General features: G+C 39.9%; 1 protein-coding gene across 14 annotated transcripts in view; it reads left to right on the top strand.

The window, feature by feature from the left end:
• The first annotated feature begins 607 nt into the window (after positions 1-607).
• HUWE1 (HECT, UBA and WWE domain containing E3 ubiquitin protein ligase 1) overlaps positions 608-27721 on the top strand; it is a 150697-nt gene continuing 123583 nt past the window's right edge. For 7 of the 14 annotated variants that reach the window (XM_014779713.2, XM_087426897.1, XM_087426900.1 and 4 more), the window contains exons 1-3: positions 608-701; positions 901-999; positions 6749-6885. The gene's annotated coding sequence lies outside the window, so the exon portion shown is untranslated. Of the gene's footprint in view, positions 702-900; positions 1000-3186; positions 3336-3458; positions 3524-6748; positions 6886-25857; positions 26010-27721 lie in introns of those variants that run through there. The other 7 variants (XM_087426904.1, XM_087426902.1, XM_087426903.1 and 4 more) reach the window with 4 other exon arrangements.

Here is a 27721-nt window from a genome sequence, read left to right as displayed (position 1 = left end):
ACCGAAGTATCTAGAGTTTGAAGTCAAAACTCCCCTCTCCTCTCACCCTCCAATCTCATTCTGCACCCCAGATGAAGCACGGTTAATAGTTAGGGGTATCAGATCCTTTTCATTCTTATGCATTCACAGATGTAGATCCTCATAAGCTCTTTGCCAATCGCACTGCCACCCCAAATAATACCAAAGAGAAAAAGAAAATGTTTACTGAGGGTTTACTGTGTGCCTGAAGTAAGTCTAAAGGTTTGCCCGTGTAAACTCACTGTGGTCGGCGCCCGCGTCGTCTCCCGCCCTCCACACCGTGTCCCCGCTTGCCCTCTTGCCCCTCATTCTTTGCAAGGCAGCTGGATTGTTAATTTTTAAACGTAAATCAAATCAAGTCACATCACCCTTCAGCGGCTTCCAGAGTGCATCGAATCAAATCCCAATTCCTTAGCAACCCTACTATCTTCTGTGGTTGGGTTTGCTGGGCCGGGAGTAGCTCAGACGCAGTCGCCTACAGGGGACCCCGCTTCACCGCTGAGGGAGCGCCCTCCCAAGGGGCAGGGGCGGGGCCTCTCGAACGCGGGGTGGAGCCTCAAATCCAGTGTGAGGAGAGCCGGAGGGGGAGGTTTTCGGCGGAGGGCGAGCGAGGGGAGCGGGGCTGAAGCAGGGCCGCAGACTCGGCACTCTCCTGTGGGCTCCCCGGAGCTACTGCCGCGGAGGTGAGCGTCTACCCCCGGGCTGGGGGGCGGGCTCTGCTCGCGCGGCCATCCTCGGCTCCTCGCAGGGGGTTGTTCCCACGGGACCCTGCGCGGAGGCGCGGAGGTGGTGGCCTTGGGGAGCCTGCGGGAGAGGCTGTTGAAGGGGCCTGGCGGCCTGCTCCAGCCCTCCCTCAATCCTGCCTTCTCTCCCCTCCCTCAGGCCTGGGCCGGCGCCGGAGGAGAGCTAGCCACATCTTCGGGGGCTGCGGGGCAGCGGCCAGCAGCGCAGCGAAAGAGCGGCCGACAGTGGGGATGCGAGGTACCGGCATTAGCCGTGGCCAAGTGGCCCTAGAGAGGGAGTAGAGGCCGGGCCTTCGGCGTTTCTCTCACGGGGTCGAGGAAGGCGGCCTTAGAGGAGGGGGAAGGTGAGGGGCGGGCAGGCAGGCTTCACGGGTAACTACTAGACGTTGTATATGTGTATTTTGGTATCTAAATGGTACTATACACACACACATATTCATTTCGGCTAATTGCATTTTAAAAACTTAACAATATGTCTTGTAGATCTTCCTATACAGGAAATCTAAATTTATCTCATTTATAAACAGCTGCATTGTATGATTGTACTACAGTTTATTTAACCCAATTCCCGATTGATGTACATTAGCTTGTTTCCCTTTGGGGGGGGCTATTACAAGCAATGCTATAATGAATAGGTTTGTATATATATGTTTCATGCACATGTATGAGTATTTCTGTAGGAGAAATTCTTAGAAGAGTAATCGCTGGGTCAAAGTGCATATGCATTTTGAATTTTGATAGATTTGTCCAAGTTGCCTTCCCAAAAGGCTATACTAATTTACACTCTCCATGTTGTACGAGAGTGCTCTTTTTTCCACCGTTGTGCCAACACGAATTATTGTCAATCTTTGTAATTTTGGCCAATTTAAAGGGCAAAAATGGTATGTCGTTTTCATTTGCATTTCCCTGATTACTAATGAAAGTGAACATATTTTTTATTTGTTCGATTACAAAAGTAAATAGGCAAATATCAGTAGTCTTCCTATCTAAAAACAATAAGCATTTGAAAATTTAATACTAAAAAAACCCCATTCGCAATAGCAAGAAAAACCTACCTAGAATAAAAATACCCAGAAGTAAACTACAAAACTTTATTGAGGAATATAATAAAAGAACGTTTGCGTACATGGAGAAGAGATACCATGCTTCTGGATAGGAAGGCTCAATTTTGTAGTGATGTCCATTTTTCCTATGTTGATTTATACCGTTTATGCAATTTCAATAAATGTACCAAGTTTTTGGAACTTAATATGATTCTGAAGTTCATCCGGAAAAAAGATGGTTAAGAATAACTGAGAAAATATTTTAAAAGATAAGATGGGAATATTTGTACTACCAGCTATTAAAATGTACTCTAGAGGAACAATATTTAAATTAGAATGGACAAAACAATGCTACAAAAGTCCACAAAACGAGCCAGATTGGATCCGAGGATTTATTGGGGAAACATTGTTGGCTAGACATGGGAAAACTGCCATATTAAAAGCTTCAAGCACGCACAACCCCCCAACCCCTGGAAGCTTGAATTTTCCTTTGAGGACAGACTCCTTTGTTTGGAGAAAACCACTTTATTGGATCTTTTGGTTATGCCAAGGTAAAGCCTCAGGAGTTAAAATTAGTGGCTTTGGAGCTAGAACTAACGATATGAGCCTTTAGTTAGATTAAGATGGATTCAGGTTAGCCTGCAGTGCGGCGAGGGAAGGAGTCTGGATGTTATCGGTCATTTAAATTTCTTTTCCGATCTAATGGGCAAAAAATGTTATGTCATTGTTTTCGTTTGCATTTTCGTGCTTATTGTGAGATTGAACGTCTTTTATGTGTTAGTCCAGGATAATATGTGATTCCTGGAGGCAGGTAACAATGGGGGAACCCATTGCTCCTCTTCCAGAATGGAGTTTGGCTAATTGGTACAGCTCTGCCCGGAAGCGTGAGAATAAACAGGTTGACTTTTTAAATTTTCCTCAAGCACTAGGCTCTAGACACCTTAGATCGGGGGCGGAGGCAGTTTTCAGGACATGGCCGAGATTTGGCGCTGAGCTGTGTCATCGCGAGGTTTGGCAGCCAGCTCCGCAGTGGGTCGGAAACCTCGTGGTAGGCGAGATCCCTGCAGGACGGGAGGTTCCTCCCTTCCCCCTAAAAACTCCCAGTCATTTTCATGAAGCCCCGCCTCTCTCCTTTTTAGGAGGGTGGACCAGGTCTCGCGAGGTCTCGTGTTTCCTACAGGCGAGGCGCGGGCGGGATCCTGCGGTGTATTGGAAGGTCTCGCAGAGACTAAAACGTATTATCGCGATAGTTCTCACTGCGCATGCGGCACCCGGCGACGGCAGATTGGCTCCGCCCCTCGCTGCTTCGTGAGGTTGTGCGTCATTTGCTTTTCGCTTGGCGTAGGGTGAGACCGGAGCCGTAGCGACTTCGGCTTTGGTGGGAGGAGGGGTCTGGGAGGGGCTGGGCTCAGGCTTTTCCCGTCCGGTAGAGGTTCTCGCGGGAGCGCGCGGAGGCGGCCGCGGTTCGGCCACGGACTGCAGCAGCCGCGGAGGCGGCGGCAACGTTTTTGGCTCGTGCTGTTGTTAGCTGGTGAGTTCTCGCGGTAGCAGGGTTACGTCCTCGTGGGATCCGTTGGCGGTGGTGGAGGTAGCTCGGGGGTGGGGGGGCAGTGACTAGGGTCGGTCCGCTTGATGTTAAGATGGCGGCGGAAGCTGATGTCTGTCTGGCCAGCACCCGAGACTGAAGTGTTCGCTGTCCGCTTTTGTGACGCCTCTCAGGTACCCGACGTAAAGGAGGTGACGATAGGCGAAACGCTGAGGTGCCGATAAACCGAACCTGAGGCGAAGGCCACTCTGTCTCTAGTCGGTTGAGGCGACACCATTTCCCGGGCCTCAGCCTCGTGTGGGCCCGCCTTTGCCCCGCCAATCGGTCAACGCCTCCGTTGTCGCCGCCGCAGAGGGCGGGTTGGGAACGGTGGGGGCGGGAGCCCTGGAGTTCGTTGGGGAGTGGGATTGGGCGTTAAATTGGGCTGTGGGGAAGAGAGGACCAACCTAAGACGGCTGGCTGATTCCCTCCCCCTTATCTTTTTGCGGGCCCGCCTTCGTTCTCCATCCCTCCTGCGGCCCAAATGAATCCCCTAGTTTGTCTTGAGTTGAGGTGGGCTCTGCTTCCCCAACTCCCGTGGTGTTTGAACTAAGGTTTAGGGAGATCAAGGTTTTCTGTCTCTGACATACTCCTCCTTTTTCTCTCGTAATTCTATCGTCCCATTGAGTTTTCCTTATCTACATGGATATTTGAGGTTCATATTTAAGAGGGCGACTTAAAGTTTTTCCCCATCACTCCGTCCTCAGTCCTACTAAGGAAGGAAGAGTTTAGCCCAAGTCCCCCAGCCCATCCGGTTTCCCTCTTCCCTTGGTCCCCTTTGACGCAGTCGTTGAATAGAGCCTTTCTCGTTCTCTGGATTTACTCCATCTTTGTGGATGGAGCCATAGTAGCCTTCCGTTTCCTCGGATCTGCACGCTTGTATGACCCTTATCCGAGCACAGGGCACTGATTTCTCCAGTTCTGCATACTGCTCACCACTCTTAGGCGGAACAATGAATGGGTTGGTGGTTGGATTATTGCAGTCTTAGTGACCTCTTCGTTCTCGGGTCCGTTAGCCTTCCCTTCCTCATAACCTCCCTCTCCTCCAAAAAAAAAAAAACCTCTCAAAAAAGGCTCTAGAGGATAATCCTTGAGTAAACCAACTTTTTGTTTTCAGTCCCCCACCATCCCCGGTGCCAGCTCGGAACCGCCCCTTTTCTCTGCCTTGCTCTGAGTTCTGTGGCCTCTTGGTCTGTGGATATCGATCGTTGCTGCTTACCACCTCTTACATGCTTCACTTATTAATCCTTTTATTCCCCGTACCCCATGCTGTTTTTCCAGGAGCTGAATCCCCTAGAGAGAAGATAACCCCCTGTCAGGCTCCACTACATCCCCCCTCCTCCCATGTGCTAGAAAATAAAATAGCTTTGATAGATTATCTCCTGTTCCTCAATCATTGCCCTTTTCTGCCTTTTTCCTCCGCCCCGCCATTATTATAGACAATTCTCTAGCATCTGTTTCCTTTTTAGATTACATGTTCTGCACTGTTTTCTCTTAGCCCCAATGTTCTGTAGTTGAGGAGGCACCAACATTCTCCAGTCAAAGGAGGCAGCCTGGTATGGTGGAAATACTGTGTGCTTTGGGTTCACATTGAAGTTTGAGACTTTGGGCAAATTACTTTTCAGATTCTCATTTTTTTCATCTATAATGGGGATAGCGCTTAGAGTTGCTAGAATTAGACAATTTGTAAAGTGCCTGGCTTATGGTAGGCACACAATAAATTGTGGTTACTTTTTGTTGGTGTTAGAATACATTGGCAGATGCATCTGTCATATGGTAGTTTTATGATCTGGGAAAGAATAAGCGATTTTTTTTTCTTTTAACTGTAAATATTTAGTATATTTCTAGGCCAGTTCTATCATTTTTGTATTTTTTTCTTCCTCATCTGCCAAACTCTTTTTCTCCAATGGTTCATGATGTTTGAATGTAATTCCCACTTGTGTTAACCTTCTACCAGTCTGGGAATTTTAGTGCAAAATCACTATCCTGGAATGACCACCAGCCATAATGTTCTTGTCAAGAACCACACCCAGGTGTTCTGCCTTTTGGAAGGGGTGCCTCATCCCTTGCCTACTCCCTCCTTCCGCTCCTTCAAAGGCAGTCTGTTTTGTCATTCACCACAGGAAAGTAATGACATTTGGTGCCATGCTTCTCACAGTAATAAAGGGAACTTCTGCTAGTTAGTTTTCAAGTGTTCATACTGATTGTCCCCTACCTCCTTTCTTTGGTGCCTCAGATCGGTGTGGGGATCTGCTATTTGGCCTCACCTGAGTAGGAAAATTCCTATCTGAGAGAGTTTATAAAGGTGGTTTGCGATACCAAGCTTCTTTTCCAAAGTGATTTACTACCAGTTCTTTAATACACTATTTCCTGTTGTGTTTTTGCCATTTTATATTTTCCAACATTCTTTAAATAAAAATGACGATTCAATTTGGAGGTAGTTTTCTTTACTGTTAATATTTTGATTTAGACCAATATTAAAGTGAATGTTTTTTTCTAATTACTTTGGCTGGATGATAGGCTATGATAGTGAAGCATTTACCTAGGATTAAAAATTTACTGTGGGTAACCATCTGGTAATTAACTTATGTGGACACTAGTTTTGAGCTTCAGGGTTTGCTTTATTTAGTTTGAAGTGCTTTGCAGGTAATAGAATTTTCCCCCTTTTTCATTAGAGGACAGGAGATCACTTTCTGTTTTGAGATTCTGCCTTGGTGCCCTTTACAATAGGTCAAGCAGTGATCAGAAATTAACTAAACCCCAATTTCACCCTTCTCATTCAGAACTAGAATAAATCTGGGAATGATAATCTAGGTGCGACCTAAAAGGTTTAGTTTGTTCTAGGTAGATCTCTTAAGAGAGTAAAGAGTGGCAATACCAGTTAAAAACTTGGTCTGAGGTTCAGTGGCCAAGTTCGACCTGAGTTTCCAGGGTGTTTATTGTTTGTTTCCCAGTATAGCCAAAAAGCATGTATGAAGGTGAAAAATAATTTTTATGTGTGCAATTTTTTCACAAAAACTAGTGAACTTAACATTGCCTTAGTCTCAATTTACAGTGAAGATATAAAGTTGTCTATAAAATAATCATTGTCCCCTGTAATTTTATTTGGGTTTAGAACTGAGTTGAGTTTTCAGTGGTGTTGTCTTAAATGTCAGATTAGAAGTGTTGTTTTAGCTGTTGGTTCTGAATTCTTGTTACTGCTCAAGGCAGGTCCTACAATATTCGAATTAATACATGAGAGCTATTGCTTAAGAAATAATAACTGTGATTATGTTTGAACATTGATACAGTGGTTAACTCCCCCACACCCTAATAAATGTGTTGTGTATCTCTCCCCCCCTGCACTTTTTTTTTTGTAGGTCCTCCAATAGTCTGACCTGAGTGGGTTAGTGCTCCAGAAGAACCAGCAGACCAACTTGGTCACGAAGGTTCAGGAAGCTGTTGGAGCAGTGTTGGGATTTCCCACCAGGATGAGTATGATTGGCTGTGATTTTAGGTTAGTTTTTGTAGATCTTTGTGGGTAGTATTTGTATTTTACTTCCTGGAATGAAGATGGTGGGGGTGTATGTGTTTCCATTCTGTAACTGAGCTACTTCAGTTTCTTCTGTTGTCTGGATCTGATGTGACACTGGCTGCTTCTTGCATTTAAGTGGAGCTCATTGCTAAATTAAACTGTTTAAATGAATTCTGTCTCTACATGATTTTTTAAATCACCCTAAGCATCATTCAGAAAATAAAATTGTAAGATATTATGTCTAACCAATTCTTTTTTAAAGAGTTATGAAAAATTTCAGGCATACAAAAATTGGATAGTATAATGATCCGTGTTTGTGCCCATCACTAGCTTTAACAGTTATCAACTTGCAGCCATTCTATTTCATCTATACTTCTACCCACTGCCCCCACCCCAGATTATTTTGAAATAAACCCCTGCTGTCATATTATTTTTATTTGCAAAAAATTTGCAGCTCTAAAAGACAAGGGCTCTTTAAACATAACCTCAAAACCATTATCACAACTCAAAAGAATTAACAGTGATATTTTTAAAATATCAAATACGAAGCTAGTGTTCAAATTTTACTGTTTGTTTGAATCAAGATCCAAAGAAAGTCCATTTATCACAAAGGAGGATTGATATATCTCTTAAATCTATCTTAATCTGCAGGTTCCCTCCCTTTTGTTTTTTTCTTCCGATTTATTTGTTGAAGAAATTCTTCTGTAGAGTTTCCCCCACATTTGGTAATTACATCTCAGTAGTGGTATCTAACCCATTCTTGCTAAGTTAAAGACCCTGGAGGACCCCATTATAATGGAACAATGGCAGTAATCTCCTGTATCCTAGTTGGAGTTGATACTGCTGGCCTAGGCACTATCCCAAAATAACTAGTCATGGCTTCCTTTTTCTGTGGCAGTCATTTAATTGAAACCTGACTTCAGTTCCATGTCTTGGCTCTGCTTACTGCTCCACCTGAAAAAGTAGGCCTCTTTGCAGAAGAAGCTGATGTTTCCTAGATAATGACCTGATTGTGCCTTTGGGGTTTTTCGTTATAGTTTCAATTTCCTTAGGTGGTTTAGTTATTTTTGTACTATTTTATAATGTTTCTTTTTATTCTTTTGATGTTAGTATCTCAGCTGCTCTGACCCATAACTTCTAAGCTATTAAGACTTAGTGATGAGTTCCTCTGGCTATAATATAGTTCTAGAAATGGCAGTACTAAACACTTTTTGAGAGCTTCCACTTATGTCCTGATTTTCAGCTATTATACACAACTGAAGTTTTCTGTTGTTATTTTTTATTTTATTTCTTCTGGAAGTGATGTTTCCCCAGCATAAAGTCCTTTAAACTGTTCATTTCTTTCCTTGTGCAGCACTGGCCATCTTGGGATCTAATGTATGTCCCTTCCACTGTCAAAATCTGAGAATGGAAGTTGGATACGTAGGCTTCAGCCAGCCTTTGACTTAAGCACAAATGGGGGCAGAACAAAGCCACTTGTGCTTGCCTTTAAAATGATAGTGATTTCAAGTTGAAGAGTCAAAGAGGGTAGAGGTCATGAATGAAAGTTTTTGAGATATTTAGATAAAATGTGACAATGAATCACCAGTGCTATGGATCATGAGTTCAGGCTTTTCAGTTCTTTGTTCGTTAATGGAGAAATCAGATCGCCAGTTGAAAATGGACTAAGTATTAAAGAAGTGATTTCTTGAGAGTTGCAGTGAAGTCCATTTGAAAAAAAATAATTTGAGCATATTGCATATAATGAGTGATTAGATATTTACCCCTTTCCTGAGTTTTCTATAGTTAGGAAGTTTGAACAAGGTCACTTAAACCTTCTAATCCTGAGTTTGTGAAACTAGGATAATTGTAGATTTTTGGGACAAAGCTTTACACACAGTAGGCATTTCAATATTTGAGTTGTTTCCAGAGTTCTTAACAGCTACAAGTTTACAATGGAAATGCTCGTTTTTTTTTTCTTTTGTTGTGGGTTTTCAACCATGGGTTCAAAGTATTATTAAAATGCCAAACTTGGCTGCTTTGAAAATATTTGCCCTTCGCATTCCATGTGACCTTTCCTGCAGGTAGATTAAGTTGTTAAAATCTGATGTGTAGCTGTAACCGTATTAGGCTGCTTTACAATGATCTCACCATCTATAAGGTTGATAGTTATAAGCACTTGGGCTCTGGGTGTTTTGCTGTATTGTTCTCTTACTCGTTTCCTCAGTGACTGGTTACCAGATGTTTATGTTAATATCAGGGATAATTCAGCTCAGAAGATTCTTTGGAAGCCCTCTCGTTTGATGTGTCATGGGGTTGAGTTGCTAAAACTTGATGTACTTGTTGACCAGCTTGGTCTTCTGGTTATAGAAATGCTTTTCAAATAGTGAAGGAGTGGCTCTTCTTCTCTCCAAAAAAAACTGTATGTTTTTTTTGGGCTGTTAACCTGTGCATTTTCAACTTTGAGTTCCCTTAAAAAGTTTTTGATCATTTGGCTTTAAAAATTACAGTGGTGACATGGATTGATTCCAGGATGTGCTTTTACAGAAAGTTGGAGTTGGTTTTATCTTCTTATGAATGTGTCATTAAATGGAGATTGGTATTGTAGATTGATTCAGTCAGGGTTGCTGATTGGGCTAGATGAATGTGAAAATTCTTTTTCAACTCTGAGATTCTGATTGTATAATCTTAGATGTTGAAAGAAAGCAGTTTTTCCTTTTCAGTAATCTTTTAGTGACTAAAAGGGACTAGGAGTAGGGAGATGGAAATTATTCTGGAATGACCTTTTAGTATAATCATTTAGATTTTAAAGATTGGTAAGTGTGAACATATTGCCTTGAATTTATGTACCATCTTTAGCATAACTCAGGTTTTATTTAAGTCTTTATAATTAGATACCAGAGATAATTGTCCTGGAAGTACTTGGGTATATTGTATTTGGTGGCTGCTTATGTCTTGGAACCTGTTTGGAAGATTGCTTTAATGATTATATTATTTGCTGCGATTATTTTCTTATTTGCTTGTCTTTATAGTGAGGCATATTTCTCCTGGTCTTCGCTTTTTTTCTTTTTTTTTACTTCCACTACTAATTCTTTATTATTGCATTCTGCCAGTTGAGTTCTTAGAGGTGGAAAGATCTTGCAGCACAGTGATTAAGAACACGGACTCTGGAGTCAGACTCCCTGGGTTCAAGTTCTCACTCCGTTTCTTACAAGCTGTGACATCTTGTGCAAGTTATTTAACCTTTGTGCCACACTTCTCAATCTGTAAAATGGTAGTAATAGTGTTACCTACCTCATAGGGTTTTAGAGAAGTTTAATTTAGCTGAGTTAGTGCATGTAAAGTGCTTAGAACAGTGGTTCTGAAATTTTTAGCTCACATAGAGGGCTTGCTAAAACAGAGTGCTGGGCTCCACCCCCCGAGTTCCTGATTCTGTAGGTCTGGGAGGGGCCTGATAATTTGCATTTCCAAGGAGTTCCCAGGAGATGCTGATGTTGATGGTCAGGGAATAGAACAATGCTTGGCACAGAATTTTAACTGTTTTTTTTTTTCTGGACCAATTTCTCAGTCCGTGAGTAAAGCACTTTGTTCTTCAGTGCTGTTTAGTACTGCCTTGAGCTAGCAGCAGTTTTGAAATCCTTTGTTGCAGTGATTCTCAAAATGTGGTCCCCAGATCAGCATCAGCAGCATCACCTGGGAACTTGTCAGAAATGCAGGTTCTCAGGCCCCAGTGCCATCTTTATTTTAAAAGTGTGTCTTGACTTAACTGGGGTATCTTAGACTTTTTTTTTTAACAGCTTTATTGCGATATAATTCACATACCATACAATTCACCCATTTAAAGTGTACAGTGGTTTTTAGTATGTTCACAGTTGTACAATCATTACCACATCAATTTTAGAACATTTTCATCACCTTTTAAGGAAAGCCAGTACCCATTAGTAATCATTCCCCTTCTCTCTCCCAGCCACTCCAGTGCTTGGCAACCACTAATCTACTTTATGTCTCTATAGATTTGCCTATTCTGGGCATTTCACATGAATGAAAACATGCCATATGTAAGCAGCTTTAATGTGATTAGAATGTTTTCCTTTTATTGTAGAAAATAGAATACAGGTAAGGAAAACCACCCCAAAACAAATTTACAGTTTAATAAATTATTTTAAGGCAAACACTTTCGTAACCACCACCCCGAGTCAAGGAATAGAACTTTGCCTGTCACCGTAGAAGTCCTTCCATGTGCCCATCCCAATCACAGTATTGAAATTATTTACTATTCTGACTTTATAGTCATCACTTCTTTGCATTCTGTTATGGTTTTATCATCCAAGTGTGCATCCCTGGACAGTATAATTTACTTTGTCTGATTTTTATTTTTTATTTCTTGATGGTGAGGAAGATTGGCCCTGAGCTAACATTTGTTGCCAGTCTGCTGCTTTTTGCTTGAGGAAGATTGTCCCTGAGCCAACACCTGCCAGTCCTCCTCTATTTTTTGTATGTGGGATGCCGCCACAGCATGGCTTGATGAGTGTTGCATCGGTCCGCACCCAGGATCCGAACCTGCAAACCCCGGGCGGCTGAAGCGGAGTGCAAGAACCCAGCCACTACACCACTGGGCTGGCCGCTATCCATTTTTTAAAACTTGAATTGTCTTTTGAATATCTGTAGCTCTCGGGCTGGCCCCGTGGCTTAGCGGTTAAGTGCGCGCACTCCAATGCTGGCGGCCCGGGTTCGGATCCCTGGCGTGCACCGACGTACTGCTTCTCCAGCCATGCTGAGGCCGTGTCCCACATACAGCAACTAGAAGGATGTGCAGCTATGACATACAACTATCTACTGGGGTTTTGGGGGCAAAATATATAAATAAAATTATAAAAAAAAATATCTATAGCTCTCCTTTCTTCGTTTTCTTTTCCTTATACTATATCTGTTGAAGAGCTTGGGCCATTTGACCTATAGAGTTTCCCACAGATTGAATTTTGCTGATTGCATGCTCAGTGCAGTTCAACATGTTCTTCTGTCCTCTGTATTTCCTGTAAATTGACAGCTGGATCCAGAGGCTTTATAAATTCAGGTTCATTCCTTTTGGCAAGAACATCGGCGGTGATGTGTTCATTTAACATTCATTAGGTTGTAATGATGTCTTGGGTTTTTTTTAAATATTAACAACCACTGCTTTCCAAAGCTTAGGTCCCTTAGTTCATTGGGAGTTGCAAAATGGTGACATTCTAACGCTATCATTTTGTTTTCATATATTAGCTGGAATAATTTTATAAAGTTATTCAGTGGTACAGTTTATATAAGAAGGGCAGGATAAATGCACAATTTCTAAATTTTTTTCTGGCCATTTAATAGTTCTGTCACTTTGGGCAAGTTAACCTATCAGTTGCTTCATCTGGGGAAAATACCTTATTCATGGGGTTACTGAGATTAAATGAGAAAATGTAAGATGTAGTACACTGTAGGTGGTCAGTAGATGGTAATTCGTCTTAACATACTATTTCACTTAACCCTTTCAACAGCCCAGAGATGCGCAGTCACGGTGGTGAAGTGATGGTCAGTTAGCAAAGCCTGTCTGGATCCTTTAGGTCTGTGTTGAAGTCATCAGTGGTGGGGAGGAATGGAGTTTGTTCTTTGGTCATTCTGGGGCTAAGACTCTGGCCAGTGATAACTGAACGTTCCACCAGAGGAGTTTTTCACTTTGCCAAGCCTTAGGAGTCACATTCATACCCTCTGAAGGGTCTTACCCAGTTCTGTGGTAATGTGCAGTACGTTGGTTGCCTTGATCTCCCTCCACCTACACAGCCCCCTACTGTTCAAGTTTCTTCTGTTCAAGGTTCCACTGTAACCTTAGTAACCCATAATGAGTCTTCCTAATAGTCATCAGTATCACCACTATTAACATACTTGAGGAGCACCATATATAGCAGGTTAGAAAAGAGGTAAATATTATCCCTGTCAATATTTTATATATTACCTAAAGTACAGTGCATGGCACATAGTAAGTGCTCAGTAAATTGGAAACCATTTTTTTTTAAATCTTTTTCTCTCACTTCTTACCTGTCTTCATTCAGTTTAACAAGCATTTACTGAGTGTTTCTAAGTACAAGGAGCTAGGGACATAAAATGAATGAGAGTTGGTCTCTGCCCTTGAGAAATTCAGTCCAGTTAAGGACTGTAAGTGAGATCATGTTTAAACTTCCTTAGCTTTTTCCTTTGTGTTAAAATTTCTTCCCTTGCTTTGTCCATGCATGATATAACAAGTCTGTTGTTTCTTGAAGCTCTCCTTAGCTCTATATCCCTCCCCAGTCTTTGAGACTGCTGATATGTGAGAAAGCCTGCAATTGTCTTCTATGAATACAGGATAATATTAAGAAAAACCTTTGGGCCAAGATTGGATTTCAAAGTGGCACATGCAGTTGACACTATATCAGCTTGTGGTCTTAAGATACACCTATACCTAGTCTCCAGCCTCTGCCCTGTTGCTTTAACCGTCTTCTAGCTGCCTTTTCCCTTTCCCCCCCTCCCCCCCACTATCCCCCAAGATATTTGCCATATAAAGATAGAGGCTCCTATACCCAGTTGGTGATCTATCAAGTATGTAGAGACAGCTGTACTTCATATAAACTAGGATTTTTTGAGTGAGCCTAGGGTTTATCACTAAATTTTCATTCTTTTTTTTTTTTTTTTTTTTTTTTGGTGAGGAAGATCAGCCCTGAGCTAACATCTGTGCTAATCCTCCTCTTTTTGCTGAGGAAGACTGGCTCTGAGCTAACCTCTATTGCCAACACTCCTCCTTTTTTTTCCCCCCAAAGCCCCAGTAGATAGTTGTATGTCATAGTTGCACATCCTTCTAATTGCTGTATGTGGGACGTGGCCTCAGCATGGCCGGAGAAGCAGTGCGTTGGTGTGCGCCCGGGATCCGAACCCGGGCTGCCAGTAGCGGAGCACGTGCACTCAACCGCTGAGCCACGGGGCTGGCCCTAAATTTTCATTCTAATCTATAAAATGGTCATCAAAAAGCCTATTTCATAGGTTGCTCCGAGCATTAAAGTGAGATGATATATTTTAAAATGCTTAAATTATAGGGTACCCTACAAAGATAAGGCCATTATAATTTATGTAAAATAAATACTTAATAGTTAGGTTACTTGGGGCAAAATTACATCATCACTGAGCCAGTTTCCTCATCCTTTAAATGGGGGTGGCAATATCTCATTCACTTAACAAATATTTGAGGACATATTCAATACTGCCAGATACTAGGAATACAAAGATAAGCAGCTGGAGAATGGAGGACAGCAATGGTCTACTAGGGGAAGGAGATTTGCAAATCACACTCAAAGGGATCAGTATAATAACATGAGGAGTGAACAGAATGTGCCGTAGCAGTTTACAGGAGGGATCAGAAAATGTCACACAGAATTTTGTTAGGGTTAAACAAGATACATGAAAAGTATATCATGAACTCAAAAATATCATACAGATGAAGTTAGTTCAGTGTATCCCAAATGAATCAGTAGCTTCAACCATTATTTGATTTTCTCACACTTCTTGTACTTTAGATGTGTTTATTTCTTTGAGCTGGATTTTATGAGCTCCTTAAGGGTGTTATGTGCTCCTATAGTAGAGTACCCTGAAGGTAATACTTTGATCTAAAAGGATTTTTTTTTCACCCACTTTATCATCATTTTCTAGTTTCTATTACTGAATTAATTTAGGAAAAACTAGAAAATGTGTTCTTATTTTGGGAAAAGATTCCTACCCCCACAACAATATTCAGTCACCATTAACATTTTGGTTGGTATGTTCCCATCTTAATGATAAGAGTAACATTTTAAAAATAAGTCCAGTAGAAAATTAAGGACAGGGTTTTCCCAGAATAGGAACTAAAAACGTCCAATAACAAGAAAAGATACTAAACTAAACATCAGAAATGCAAATTAAAATGAGATCTTTTTAAACCATTAGATTGGCAAAAAATAATTTGGTAATAATCAAGTCGTGGCAAAAATATAGGGAAGAGTCTGGTCTTATACTGCCTACAAGTGATATAAATTAATACAGCTGTTTTGGAGATAATTTTGGCAAGTTGCAAGATAGTATATATTGTATGGTGCTATTTATATTTATTTTAAAAACTGAGGTAAACTGATAAGTTTATTTGGGAGGAGTGGTTGAGGGGAACTTCAGCTTTTTCTGTAATGTTTGCATTTCTTTTTCTGAGAAACTTAAAATATACTGAAGAGGACAGAGAATAATAGAACAAAAAATCTTTCCCTACCCCCCCCCAAATTGATCATTTTTAACATTTATTTTGCCTCAGGTCTTTTTGGGGGGAGGTAATACAGATAAAGGGGCAATACTTTTTAGTAATACTTTAACCAGCATTCCCTTCCCTCTTGTGACCATTACCATGAATTGCTTGAATTTTTATACTGTGAGAATGGTATTAATTACTCACATAAGTAGAAATTCCAAAACTGTGATGTCCATACAACAGTCTGTTATTACTTGTGTGATATTAAATTTGCATACTACTTTAGAGTTTGTAAAATCACTTAATAAGAAAGCTTTGGGAATGGGACTTTATTTAGTCATTTGCTCATTTTATTGTAACTCTTGTTTGAAAACACTTTCCTGACTTTACTTTTAAGTAATATTATTCATGATTATAGAAGTATACATGGCTTATTGTTGAAAAATACAGGTAAGCACAGAAATCTCCTGAAATACTACCATTCAGAGATAAATACTGTTGACATGTTGGTTCACAGTATATTCTTCCAAGGCTTTTCTTGATGCTTGTGTAGCATAAGCATATTTTTTTCAAAGATACTCTTTTTTAGAATGTAATTCATTACCTTCCTTCCAACTTTTTATTATGGAAATTTCCAAACATAAAAATGCTGAAAGAATAGCACAATAAGTGACTGTACATCACCAGCTATATCTAACAATTAAAAATTTCTATATTTGATTTATATGTACATATGTGTGTTTAATTTTTCTGAAGCATATGAAGTAAGTATGGCACTTCATCCTTATATCCTTCAGCATGCATGTCTTGAGAATAAGGACCTACAGAACCACAATACCATTACCACACGTAGGGAATTGGTTCTTTTTTTTAATATTATCTAATATTTAGTCCATTTTCAAATTTCCTCAGTTGTCCCCAAATTGTCTTTTCTTAGCTGTTTCTCCAAACCAATATAAGAAGTGGTATTTTTAAATTTGCTGTTCCCACTTAATATATTGACCCCTGTTCCCTGTCATAGTGTATACTTGTATAGTGTTTTTCATGGCTACATTATATTCTGTTGTGTGCATGGTTTATAATTTATTAACCAATTCCCTATATTCAAACCTTTAAATCCTAGTTTTTCATGATCTTAAACAATGCTTCCTAGGACACAGTAGGCATTCAGTAAATAAGCGTTGAATGAAGGAAAAAAGCATAGGAACATCCTAATGGAGAAATCTTTGTGACGTCCGTGTTTATTTCCTTAAGAAATTTCTAGAATTGGAATGCAAAAATGTGAGGCCTTTGATACTTATTGCCAAATTGTCCTTTAGAAAGACTATCCTGTATTATTCATTGTGGTATGTTTAGTATATAATCTATGTTGATTTACATGTATGACAGCACCTCAGGGTAAGCCTTGATACATTAGTATTAGAGAAGAGCATAAACCTAGATAGATCTAGTATCATTGCTATAGATGGCTCTCTCCTTACACCTACATCTGCTGCCGTATTTTACAGGGGCTAGCTTGACTCCTTCAGCCTAGGGTGCCTTACAGTCTGTTGACCTAATTTGGGACTCCAGTTCCCTGCTCCTCGAATTTTCTTAACTGTATTGGGGAGGCCAGCCTTAAAAGGAAGTATAGTCTGGAGAGATGCAGCTATCACTTGATGACAACCTTTTACACAGAGCATTTTAGAATTTTGCTTTTTAAAAGTAAAGGCAGATGGCCTTCATGGGTGAGTTCAAATCTCTAACTCTAGCAAAACAAATTACCAGTGGCTTTAAAATGGTAGTCTTCTCCATGTCCAACAGAAGAGCTGGATGAGACTCTTTATTTTATATTATCCATAACCATATATTTGATATTATCCATTCCCCAGATTAGGGGAAATGACTTGTCCGAGGTAACATGGCTGGTTAGTGGTGGAGTTGGGCATTGAACCCAGGTTACCCTAGTCTGGTATTGTTTCCACTATGCTATATCTTTTCTTGAAACTGAACTTAATCTCTATTTCTAAATGTGCCAGCAAGTGTCCTCCAGAGAAGTGCAGAATAAGTGGCCCCTTCCTATAAAACAGTTACCTCAAAAATGAGGAAGATTTAAGGGAGTATAAAGGTAAAAGAGAAAGTTAAAAATCCAAAGAAAGCTCAGTTTCTTTACATTTTTGGCTGTGGTTATTACTTTTCAACATTGGGTCAATTTGGAGCTCTTTCATGGGGCAATTTGATTTGGCTCTGTGTTTTCATGCATATTTATGGGTGCTATAAACCTGTAGATGGGACTGAATTTCCTGCTTGTAAAACTTTCAAATTAAAGTGATGTTTTCTAAACCCATCTTTTTTTCCTTCCTTTTCAGCTGTTTTGAATTATAAAAGTAACATGTTTGCTGTAAAAAAAAAAAAAAAAAAGATTCAGACAAGATAAACATTTCAGTTAAAAATTAGTGTCCCCTCCAAAATAGCAATCTCTTTTTATTCATACCACACTTCAGAAATCTGTTAACAATTTGTATATATCCTTTTATACCTTTTAGCATTTACATACTATGCTTATCCATTTGTGTACTATACATATTTTTGTGCGTTAGACTATATGGCTCAACTCCATTCTTTTTAATGGTTGCATTGTGTCCCAAAGCATGGGTCTACTATAATTGAATCATTCTCTGTTGTTGAGCCTTAGAAGTAGAATTCATTCTGGGTCGAAGGGTGGTACCCATTTAAATTTTTGATAGGTACTGCCACATGATCTCCAGAAAGGCTATATTGAATTGCCATTCCCACCAGCAGTGTCTGAGTGTCCTTTTCTCCACCTATATCTGCCAAAACAAGATGTTGATCTTTTTAATTTTTTTTTTTTGTGAGGAAGATCGGCCCTGAGCTAACATCTCCCAATCTTCCTCTCTTTTTTTGCTGAGGAAGACTGGCCCTGGACTAACATCCATGCCCATCTTCCTCTACTTTATATGGACGCTACCACAGCATGGCTTGACAAGCGGTGTGTCGGTGCGTGCCCAGGATCCGAACCGGCAAACCCTGGGCTGCCACAGCGGAGCGTGTGCACTTAACTGCTTGCGCCACTGGGTTGGCCCCTGATCTTTTTAATTTTAACCAGTCTGATCAGTGAGAAATAGCACCTCCTTGCTGCTATTAGCATTTCTGTAATTACTTGTGAGGATGAGCAAATGTTTATATCCTCTGCAAATTGCAAATTCATGCCTTTTTACTTGGTTTTCAATTGGATTGTTTGTCTTAGTTTTGGGAGTTCTTTGTATGTTAGAAATACTAATCCTTTCTCTAACCTATTGCAAATATTTTCTGTGTTTATGGTTTGGAATTTTTATGTAGTCACATCTGCCCTTTTTTGTCTTTCCTTTATGGTTTCTAGGTTGCATATCTTTCTTGGAAGATCTTTGCCAAGATTACAAGAATATATCCCTGCATTATCTTCTAATACTTTTATAATTTAGCTTTCTATGTTTAAGTAATGGTGTGAAGTTAGGTGTGTGCTCTCATTTTCATCCAGATGGTTAACCAATAGCTCCTATATTCCATCTTGGGAAGACAATTTAATCTTTAAAAATATACTCAGCTTAAAACTGAATTATTTGGAACAGTGTAGTTTATTTTTTTAAAAAAATTGAAATTTGTGCCATGTAGAAAACTGACTTGGTTACTTTTTGCTCTTTAGTTTTTGAGAATAATTCAGATTGTTCATGTTTAATACTTAACATTTGTCTTGAACTGAAGGCAAAGTAATATAGACAGTGCTTCAAGAGATCTTAGTTACTATATTTCCATTTTATGTATGTTTGAAGCCCAGATTGTCCTAAGGTCACAAAATTAGTTGGTGGCAAGGAACTAGAGTACCTTTGCATACTATTCTTTCATTTTCAGCAAACACCTTTCATGTTATAGATATGTGTTTTATTTTTATTTATTTATTTTAAAGCAGCTTTATTGAGATACAATTCACTCCTTTTTTTTTTTTTTTGTGAGGAAGATCAGCCCTGTGCTAACATCTGCCAATCCTCCTCTTTTTTTGCTAAGGAAGACTGGCCCTGGGCTAACATCTGTGCCTGTCTTCCTCCACTTTATATGGGACACCGCCACAGCATGGCTTGCCAAGCAGCGCATCGGTGCGTGCCCGGGATCTGAACCAGCGAACCCCGGGCCGCCGCAGCGGAGCGCGAGCATTTAACCATTTGCGCCACCGGGCCAGCCCCTAGATATAAATGTTTTAAAGCAGCAGATTGTTCACATTGTTTGGTTTGTTTGGTTTATTTAAAGAACATTGGAAATGACTATGTGCCAGGCTGTGTGTGGTGCTGTTAAATTTATTCCAACAGAGCCAATATTGTCTATATGTTGGGACATAATCTTTTTTCTAAAGGCTTTGTTTTAAAGCTTTCTTATCAATGAACTAAGCTGATCCTCATAACAAACCTGTGAAGTTGGAATTATTTTCATCATACTGAAAGGAGTTTGCTGCCACATTGGTAATTGCTATAAATAACTTGTTCTTTTAAACCATATAAAAGAATCTTTGTCTCTGTTCCTTCCAAATTCATTTGAACCAGCTCAAAATAGTGAGATACAGTTAAAATCTGATTCTTGAGTGGCATGGCCCAAACATTATTTAGTAGACTAACCTTTGGAGAAATATAGCTAACTTGAGAAGGAGACCTGAAGCTTCTCAATATCACTTTTCAGTTCATGTAAGTACTTAAGGCTAACAGTCTGGAGATTATACGTATATGCTTTTATGTTCTCCTTCAGATGCAGATAACATGTAGAAAGGTTGAAAAGACCAGCTTTTTTTTGCTTTCAGTCGTGTGTGTGTGTGTGTGTGTGTGTGTGTGTGTGTGTAAAAATGTAATGTCCAGCATAAGATTGCTGCCCTTAGATTAATCTGGAGCTAAAACAAATAGAAGAGATAATAATATGGCCTACTCTTTGCTAGGCGCAATCCTATGCAATAGACTGTGTTGTTTGTTTATTTAACAGAGAGGCTCAGAGAGGTATGGTAACTTATCTAAGATCATACAGCTGGTAAATGGAATTTAAGCCCAGTTCTGTCTGACTTCCAGGCCTTTCTATTATGCTGTTGTCCTCTACTTCATTTTGACTTTCTTCCAGTAGTATTCCTTAGTCTCTAACTCTAAATTTAAAAAAATCCACATGTATGGTAGCAAATAAATACATTACTGAGGTCTCTCCTGCTCCCCCCATATAGATACATCTTTCATCAGAATATCTTAAGGCATTAAAACCTAGCTTTTATTTAGAAATATACTTAATCTAGCCTTTTTATAGAAGGTTTGTGCCTTTTCTACCTTTCTTTGGGATACTTCAGGACCAGAGGATTTTATCCAGGAATACAGAATTCCCCGTTACGTAGGGGAGGTTAATCTTTGGAGATGCTACATATTTCTTTGTAAACCCAGGGATATGAGAGAATTGGACCTGAATAATGCAAAAAGGTTGGAATTCTGTTTCTTTGGTTTCCTGTACTGTCTTGATTGTATTTGACAGTAGCCTGTCATGTGGCTTTAGGAGAAATACCGTATGCCTGTGTTTCATAAATGAAAGTGGAAACATTGTAGTGGCTAAGCAGACAATGTCTTGGAGATCTTTCTATGGGGTGATGGTTCCTAGTGTTTTTCAGGTCACGGATCTCTTTAAGAAGTCAGTAAAAGCTGTTGACTATCTTCCCAGGAAGATACCCACGTATGCAGAAATTTTCCATAGAATTTCAGGATTTTTGTGGTCATCCCTCAATATAGGACAAGAAGAAATCTAAAGATTTGTCTACATGTCATTAGGAAGATGTCCAAATTGCTGTATTGTTTGTTCTTATATTTCCTAGTATATATTTTTTTAGACTAAAGCACTATACCCAAAGGTAAAAGCTGGGCTAATTGTTTCACTTTTGCTAAAGGTGTACTTTGCTTTATGCAACTTTAATCTCTAAAAATCCAAATTTCTAACAAAGCAAGAGGATTATGGTTGGTGTTATATAAGGATTTATCTTATGTAGTGTTGATCTTGTAGCCGGTTATTTCCAGCTTTGCTTTGGCCACTAGGAAGTTGTAATTTAATTGTGTATTTTTGTGTACTGACTTCTGTTGCTTTTTTTTTCATTGCTTCTAGTCTTCCTTTTTCTCTGATTTTTTCACATTTCTGTACACCTGGCTATCTCATAGCTCACCTGTTGCAATGCCCTGTATATAGTATGTTCATAACTATTTGTTGAATGGAAAGATGCAGATTGAATGAATCATATAAATTGGTTTTCTCAGTTCAACCAGAAGAGTTTAATGTGATTTGGGTTTTTTAGCTTTGTTAAACATTTACTGGATAGTCATTCATTTATTAATCTACTAAGTGACAGTTCCTGTGCTGGTGATAGGAATGCAAAGATAAATAGATGCAGTCCCACTCATGCAGAACTCACTCTAGTGGGGAAACTGACATGTGAATAAAGAGAGGTGTGTGGATTTAGGGTATATGCAGGATATGGTGGGGACACAAAGGAGGCAGTGACCATTTTACTCTGGGGAAGGGGATATCTGAAAAGGCTTCATAGAGGTGACATTTAAGCTGGGCTCTAGGGGATACGCAGGGAGCAGCCATTTTAGCAGAGAAAGCAATCTGAGTCAAGGTATCAAAAGTCCTGAATGTTAGAGAAACTGTAAAAAGCTTGACATGGTTAAAGCATGTGGGGAGTGGAGGGAAATATTATGTAATGTCTTTGCCCTGGTAAGAGAGGTAAGTGGGGACTAGGTGTCTTGGATGCTGGGTTAGGTAAGGAGTTTGCACTTGATGTAGGTAGATTTTGAGTTTGAGGGAGATTGCTTTGGCAGCAGTGTAGAAGATGGAATGGAGGGATCTGGCAGGATAAAGTCTTAATTTAGAATATTTTTAATTTATGAGATTTTCAAACATACACAAAAGTTAGAAAATAATATAATAAACCCTCATGTACATGTTACCCAGCTTCAACAGTTATCAACACATGGCTATTTTTGTTTTATTTATACCCCATCCCTGCCCCATTATTTTAAAGTAAATTCCTAAGTGAGTCACAAATTGGCAAAGCATAATAATATCTAACAAAGTGGCTCTCAAGTCTGGCTGTGCAGCTAAATCACCTATACAGCTTGAAAAAAAAAAAAGTTCCTACCTCATGTCTACTGAGTCAAGTATTTGTATGGCCAGACATTTTTAGTTTTCAAAATAAGTCTCAAGTGATATTGCACAGCCAGGGTTGAGGACTCCAGATTTAATTTTTAAGTAAATTATTTTTAAGATAATTTTTAAGTAGCTTGACTTTTGATAGATGTGTTTTCCCAAACTCATTGAATGCTACCTCTGGCCCTTCTGGGTGAAGTTCACCTATTAGATAGTGGCAGGCTTTTCTATGGTTAAGTTCTTGACATTTGAATAAAGAGTATTAGTTTAAAGGCTGTTGTCTTAATTTTCTGTAAGGAGTGGGCAAGACTGAAAAAGCGTTTGCATCTTTGAAATTGAATGTGATGAGATAGGGAATAACCGGTCATTGTTATAATTGATCTTTTGTGCCAAATCCAGCCACAAGTAAGGAAGGGGGTGGGAGACAGATCATTTTTAAGGGGTAGACTAGGATTATTCCAGAGCACCAATTTAAAATGCGTAGACAAAGAGTCTCCTCCTCCTTAATTTGCATAACTTTCACGCAGGCATTGCTGTTTTTATTTTTTGTTGGGAATGCTAAGAAGGCCTCCTTGGCATGCTGCCATTTCCTCTCTACTGGCAAAACTGATATACAACTTTGGTAAGCCCTATTTTGTTGCCTAATTCTTTTGATGCCAGTTTCTCTCTCTAAGTAATTGGGAGTAATGACCAGAAGGATAACTCAATGATCTGCAGCTTCTCAGGGCTGTTGGCTAAAGGATGTATAGGAGATATGTTCTCAGACACCATTCTCACCTCCAAACTCAGTGTTGGAGGTTTCAGATTTCTCTTTCTTGGTATCCCTGCCCTTATTTTCTTTGAGTATACTGTAGTGTAGAAAAGTACCATGAGCAAGCATATACACTTACCTGAGGTATATAGTGTTTTGAGATTTTGAAGGAGAGACTATCAAGGTATTTCTGCAGATATATTCAGATTTGTCTTGGGTGAGTAAAGGCTATTCCTCAGTTGCTTTATTGTTACATCTTACTATCAGTGTCTGGTAAAATCGAGGTCAGCAATCCTCAGGGTCATGTTTTATGTGGCCAGGGATAGGGATATTGGTGTCTGTGGGAGGCAGGTGGCAGGGTAGACTGTGCATATAGACATTTTGTGTACTGTAGAGTTGTGGAGCAAATTTGGTTTGAATCCAGATTCTACCACTTACTTGGGTATATGACTATTCTTGGCCTCGGTAAACTGGGAACAGTTTTCATCTCTGAGTTGTAAGGATTAGAGGTAATATATAATAAGTGGTCAGTAAATGTTAGCTGTTGTTATTATGATGATAAATGGGTTCTCAGAATATTTGTTGGGTGGATATTAATGTAAATAATCAGAAATTAAACTGGATGGAAAGGCCTGACAATCAGGTAGTGTCTGTCCCCTTTAACAAATCAGTTAACGTGATTGATGCCTGTGCCTTTGTAATCAGATAGTGAATAGCAGGCTGGGTTTCAAGATTCAGCTTGTTGCTTCCTGACATGATGGATGGTCTGGGCAGTTCTCACCTGAGTTTACTTTCAGAGACTGCATCGAGGCAAAGGGAATCACTGCAAGGCAAAAATAATCGAGTATTTTGCTTTGTGGCACATTGGTGTTTAGCGTTCTCTAAGCATTTTTGTTTGAACACTGCCATAATGCTTTTCTGTGATTTCAGTGGGACTTTTAGGCTGACTTTGATTCATCCACACTCCCATACATGTGTGCAGCATTTCTTAACCTACCAATAATAAACCAAATCAATAAATATTGAGTGCTTGCTGTATGCCAAACTCCAAGATTAAGTAGCAGAGGATATAGAAAAGAAGCTCCAAGAGCAGCCAGCAGCCAGTCCAAAGTATTTGTTTAGATGATATTGTTCTTAATTTGATGCATGCCCTTTGGCTCAGGGGCCACTGTTTTCTACCTTAAGAAAAATTGTACAAAAGAAAAATTCTCATTATAAATGGATGCATGATTATAGAAAATTTGGAAGGATCTGAAAAGCATGAAGCAGTGTGTTAACCTGCCACCTAGAGGCAACCACTGATAATGTTGTCTATTTCTTCCCTTCCCAGGTTTTTTTTTTTGTACTTCCCCACTCTGTGGCAGACATTTTCTCATTAGTAGTCAAGGAAGTGATAGGTACAGGGTGCAATGTAAGCACATAGAGAGGGACGCTCAGACAAGTTTTAAGAGATTAGGGAGAGGATTGCCCTAATTCTGGTTAGTATTTGTGCCGTTCAAAACCCACATAAAGGGCCGGCCCCGTGGCTTAGCGGTTAAGTGCGCGCGCTCCGCTGCTGGCGGCCCGGGTTCGGATCCCGGGCGCGCACCGACGCACCGCTTCTCCAGCCATGCTGAGGCCGCGTCCCACATACAGCAACTAGAAGGATGTGCAACTATGACATACAACTATCTACTGGGGCTTTGGGGGAAAAAATAAATAAATAAAATTAAAAAAAAAAAAACCCACATAAGTGTTCATTATGTTAAGGTGAAATAGTGAGAGGCTAAACGGTCCCCTACCCTCAGCCTTTTTAAGGATTTTCTTTCTGTTGCCTCCCCTTCTTCTCCCTTCCCCTCTACCTTTCAATGACGCTATACTCTGCTTGCATATACAGCCAGCCTTTCCGAAAGAGATTTCTACACATGCCAACTATATTGCCTCACATCCTGTTGATTCCCTGACTCACTCCAGTCTGGCCTCCTTTCCCATCACCCCTCTGAAACTACTGCTCCTCAAGTTATCTCGATTCTCAATTTCAATGGACATTTTTCTGGACATATCTCATTTTGACATTTGACACAATTGATCAGTCTTGCTGTCTTTTTGTCTTTCATGAGACCATGATGAACTAGTTTCACTTCTACCTCACCAGCCTCTCTTTTGCTGAGTTCTCCTCCTTTGCCTTACCTTTAAATGTTAGATCAAATAAGAACTCAGTCCTGGGCCTTTTTCCTTCCTTCTCTGTAAGTGATCATCTCCAGACCCATGGCTTCAAGTACTGTCTGTATACTGACAATCACAGCTTTTATTCTCAATGCATACTTCTTTCCTGATCTCCATTCTACAGATATTTGCATACTTATCACGTGGAAGATGCTGTGTTAGATGCTGAGAGCTTAACTGTGGAAAATCAAACCAGTTATACTAATTGATACTTGCTGTGAGAGAAACAAGCAGGGTACTGTAATAGAAAAATAACAGACCAGCTTTAGGTGGGTTGCCATGGGAAGCCACTTTGGGTCTTAGTTTAAAGTCAGTTCCTCAAATGGAACTAGCTGTGGGAAGAATGAGTGTGTGGGGCAGAAGCATTCCAGTGGGAATAGCACTTGTAAAGATCTAGAGGCCAGAAAGAACTTACAGTGTTCCAGAAACTAAATGGAAAGACTAATGTGGTTGTGCAGGGAGGAGGTTGGAGAGAGTTCCAGGAGCCAAATTATGCCAGGGCCTGTGGGTCATGGTTGGAGTTTGGATGTAATTCTAGGGAAGCTGTTGAAAGGTTTTAAGCAAGGAAGTAACATGAGCTGATTTGTGTTTTAAGAAGATTACTTTTGCTGCTCTCTGGAGAGTGAACTGGATGAAAGTGAACTTGAAAGTGGGGAGATCAGTTATCCCTGTTTCACAATTGAGGAAACAGAAGCACACAGAGGCTGGTTTATCAGTGCTCATACGGTAAGTGATATACCAGGGATTCTAACCTAGGTTTCCCAATTCTGAGCCTATATTCTGATCTGGTGCTTCTCAAGCTTTAATATATGAATCACCTGAAGATCTTATTAAACTACAGATTGATTCCTCAGGTCTGGATGGGGCCTCAGATTCTGCATTTTTAATAACTCCCAGCTGATGTCAATGCTGCTGATCCTTCGGCCATACTTTGAGTAGTAAGGCTAGTCTGCCACTACACTCAACTGCTGTTGAGCCAGATTTGGGAACTACAGGTGTCCTCTGCCTGTAAGCTGATTTAATATTGAAAGTTATTCTAAATTTGATCAACTGTGGGTGATCACCCTTCAAGAGTGAGTCACCCTTCAAAGAGCGACTTCCCTCAATATATTTTAATTGTACACACTTGTCTTGATATAAACCCTACAAAACCAAGTTCAAACCTCAAAGGTAAATGAAGTTTGAGGGAATGAGGAAATGAAAAAAAGAAATGGTTAATTAAATAGAAGTATTTAAGTAATGGTAATAGCTATGGATGGTGGTTCATAATAATTCATTTCCTTAAAGTTGATCTTCCTAAAAAGGTTGAAAACCTAAGTTTAGGAAGAAATATTTATTACACATAGAGATTGCTTGGTACTCAGTTCTGGTCTGACCCAACAGAGGCACTAGGCTGTTTCCAGGGATTTGTTTAGAACTAACTTCTTTTTGTTAGAGACTTTTTTATGTAATGGGATTTTCACCTATTTAACTTCTAAGCATTAGGTAGAACTCATTCCCTACTGTTCCCATCATTAGTGAGATTGACAATATTTCAACTTCTCACCTTATGCCCCACCTTCCTCTCTTGCAATAATTTTTTTGAATAATAGGATTTAACAGTGTAGAAGAATCTGTCACAAATTTATATTTTCATCTGCAAGCATTTATTGTAGTTAATAAAACTAGTAAATAAAGTGAATAGCATGTGGTTAAAGCATGGACTTGGGAGTCAGAAAGGCCTGGATTTAGATCTTGGTGCCAACATTCCCTAACCAGGCAAGGTACTTAATTTCTCTGAGCCTCGGTTTTCTGTCTGTAAATGGGGACAAAACTTGGCTTGAGGGGTGAGGATTGTATGAAAGACTATTATATGAAGCTCCTGGGCAGCATGTCTCAAAGTGTATTCTTTGGGATACTTGACTTGGTGGACTTTCAGTGGATGCCACTTGAAAAAATGGTTTTATGCCCTAATAAGTTTCCATTTGCAAGATTTCTTGGAGCCAATAGGTAATGTCAGTCAGCCATGTGACTGTCCTAAAGGAAGTGAAATTCCATTTCCCAAATTACCTAATCTTCCTTTATGGAGCAAGATGCTCTAAAATGCTTTGGGAAACACCAGCCTAAGTATAGTCTGGCTTGTATTGGGCACTCAAAAAATGTTCTCCCTTCCCACTGCGAAACCAGCTTAGAAATAGAATACCTAGGAACAAAAAAAAAAAAAAACTTGAATTTTCTTAATTGATTTCTCATGGACAGTGATATCTTTCTTTTTTAAACTATAGATGTTTCTTGCAACAAAATTATAGAAGCCAGGTTAACACTGCACTTGTTATGGGGATATGTGTGTGTTCATTTGTTTTGGCTTGGTTTTTTTAATTGGGTGCTGTCATCTGAATCTGTTTATGAAAAGTTTGGAACCTGAACACTGTGGAAACTGAAAAAGCCAAATGCGTTTG

This window comes from Ceratotherium simum, chromosome X (genome assembly GCF_057802395.1).
Source record: "Ceratotherium simum simum isolate JZ-2026a chromosome X, ASM5780239v1, whole genome shotgun sequence".
NCBI classification, from domain to species: Eukaryota; Metazoa; Chordata; class Mammalia; order Perissodactyla; family Rhinocerotidae; genus Ceratotherium; species Ceratotherium simum.
This window is presented reverse-complemented; position numbering and strand designations above follow the sequence as displayed.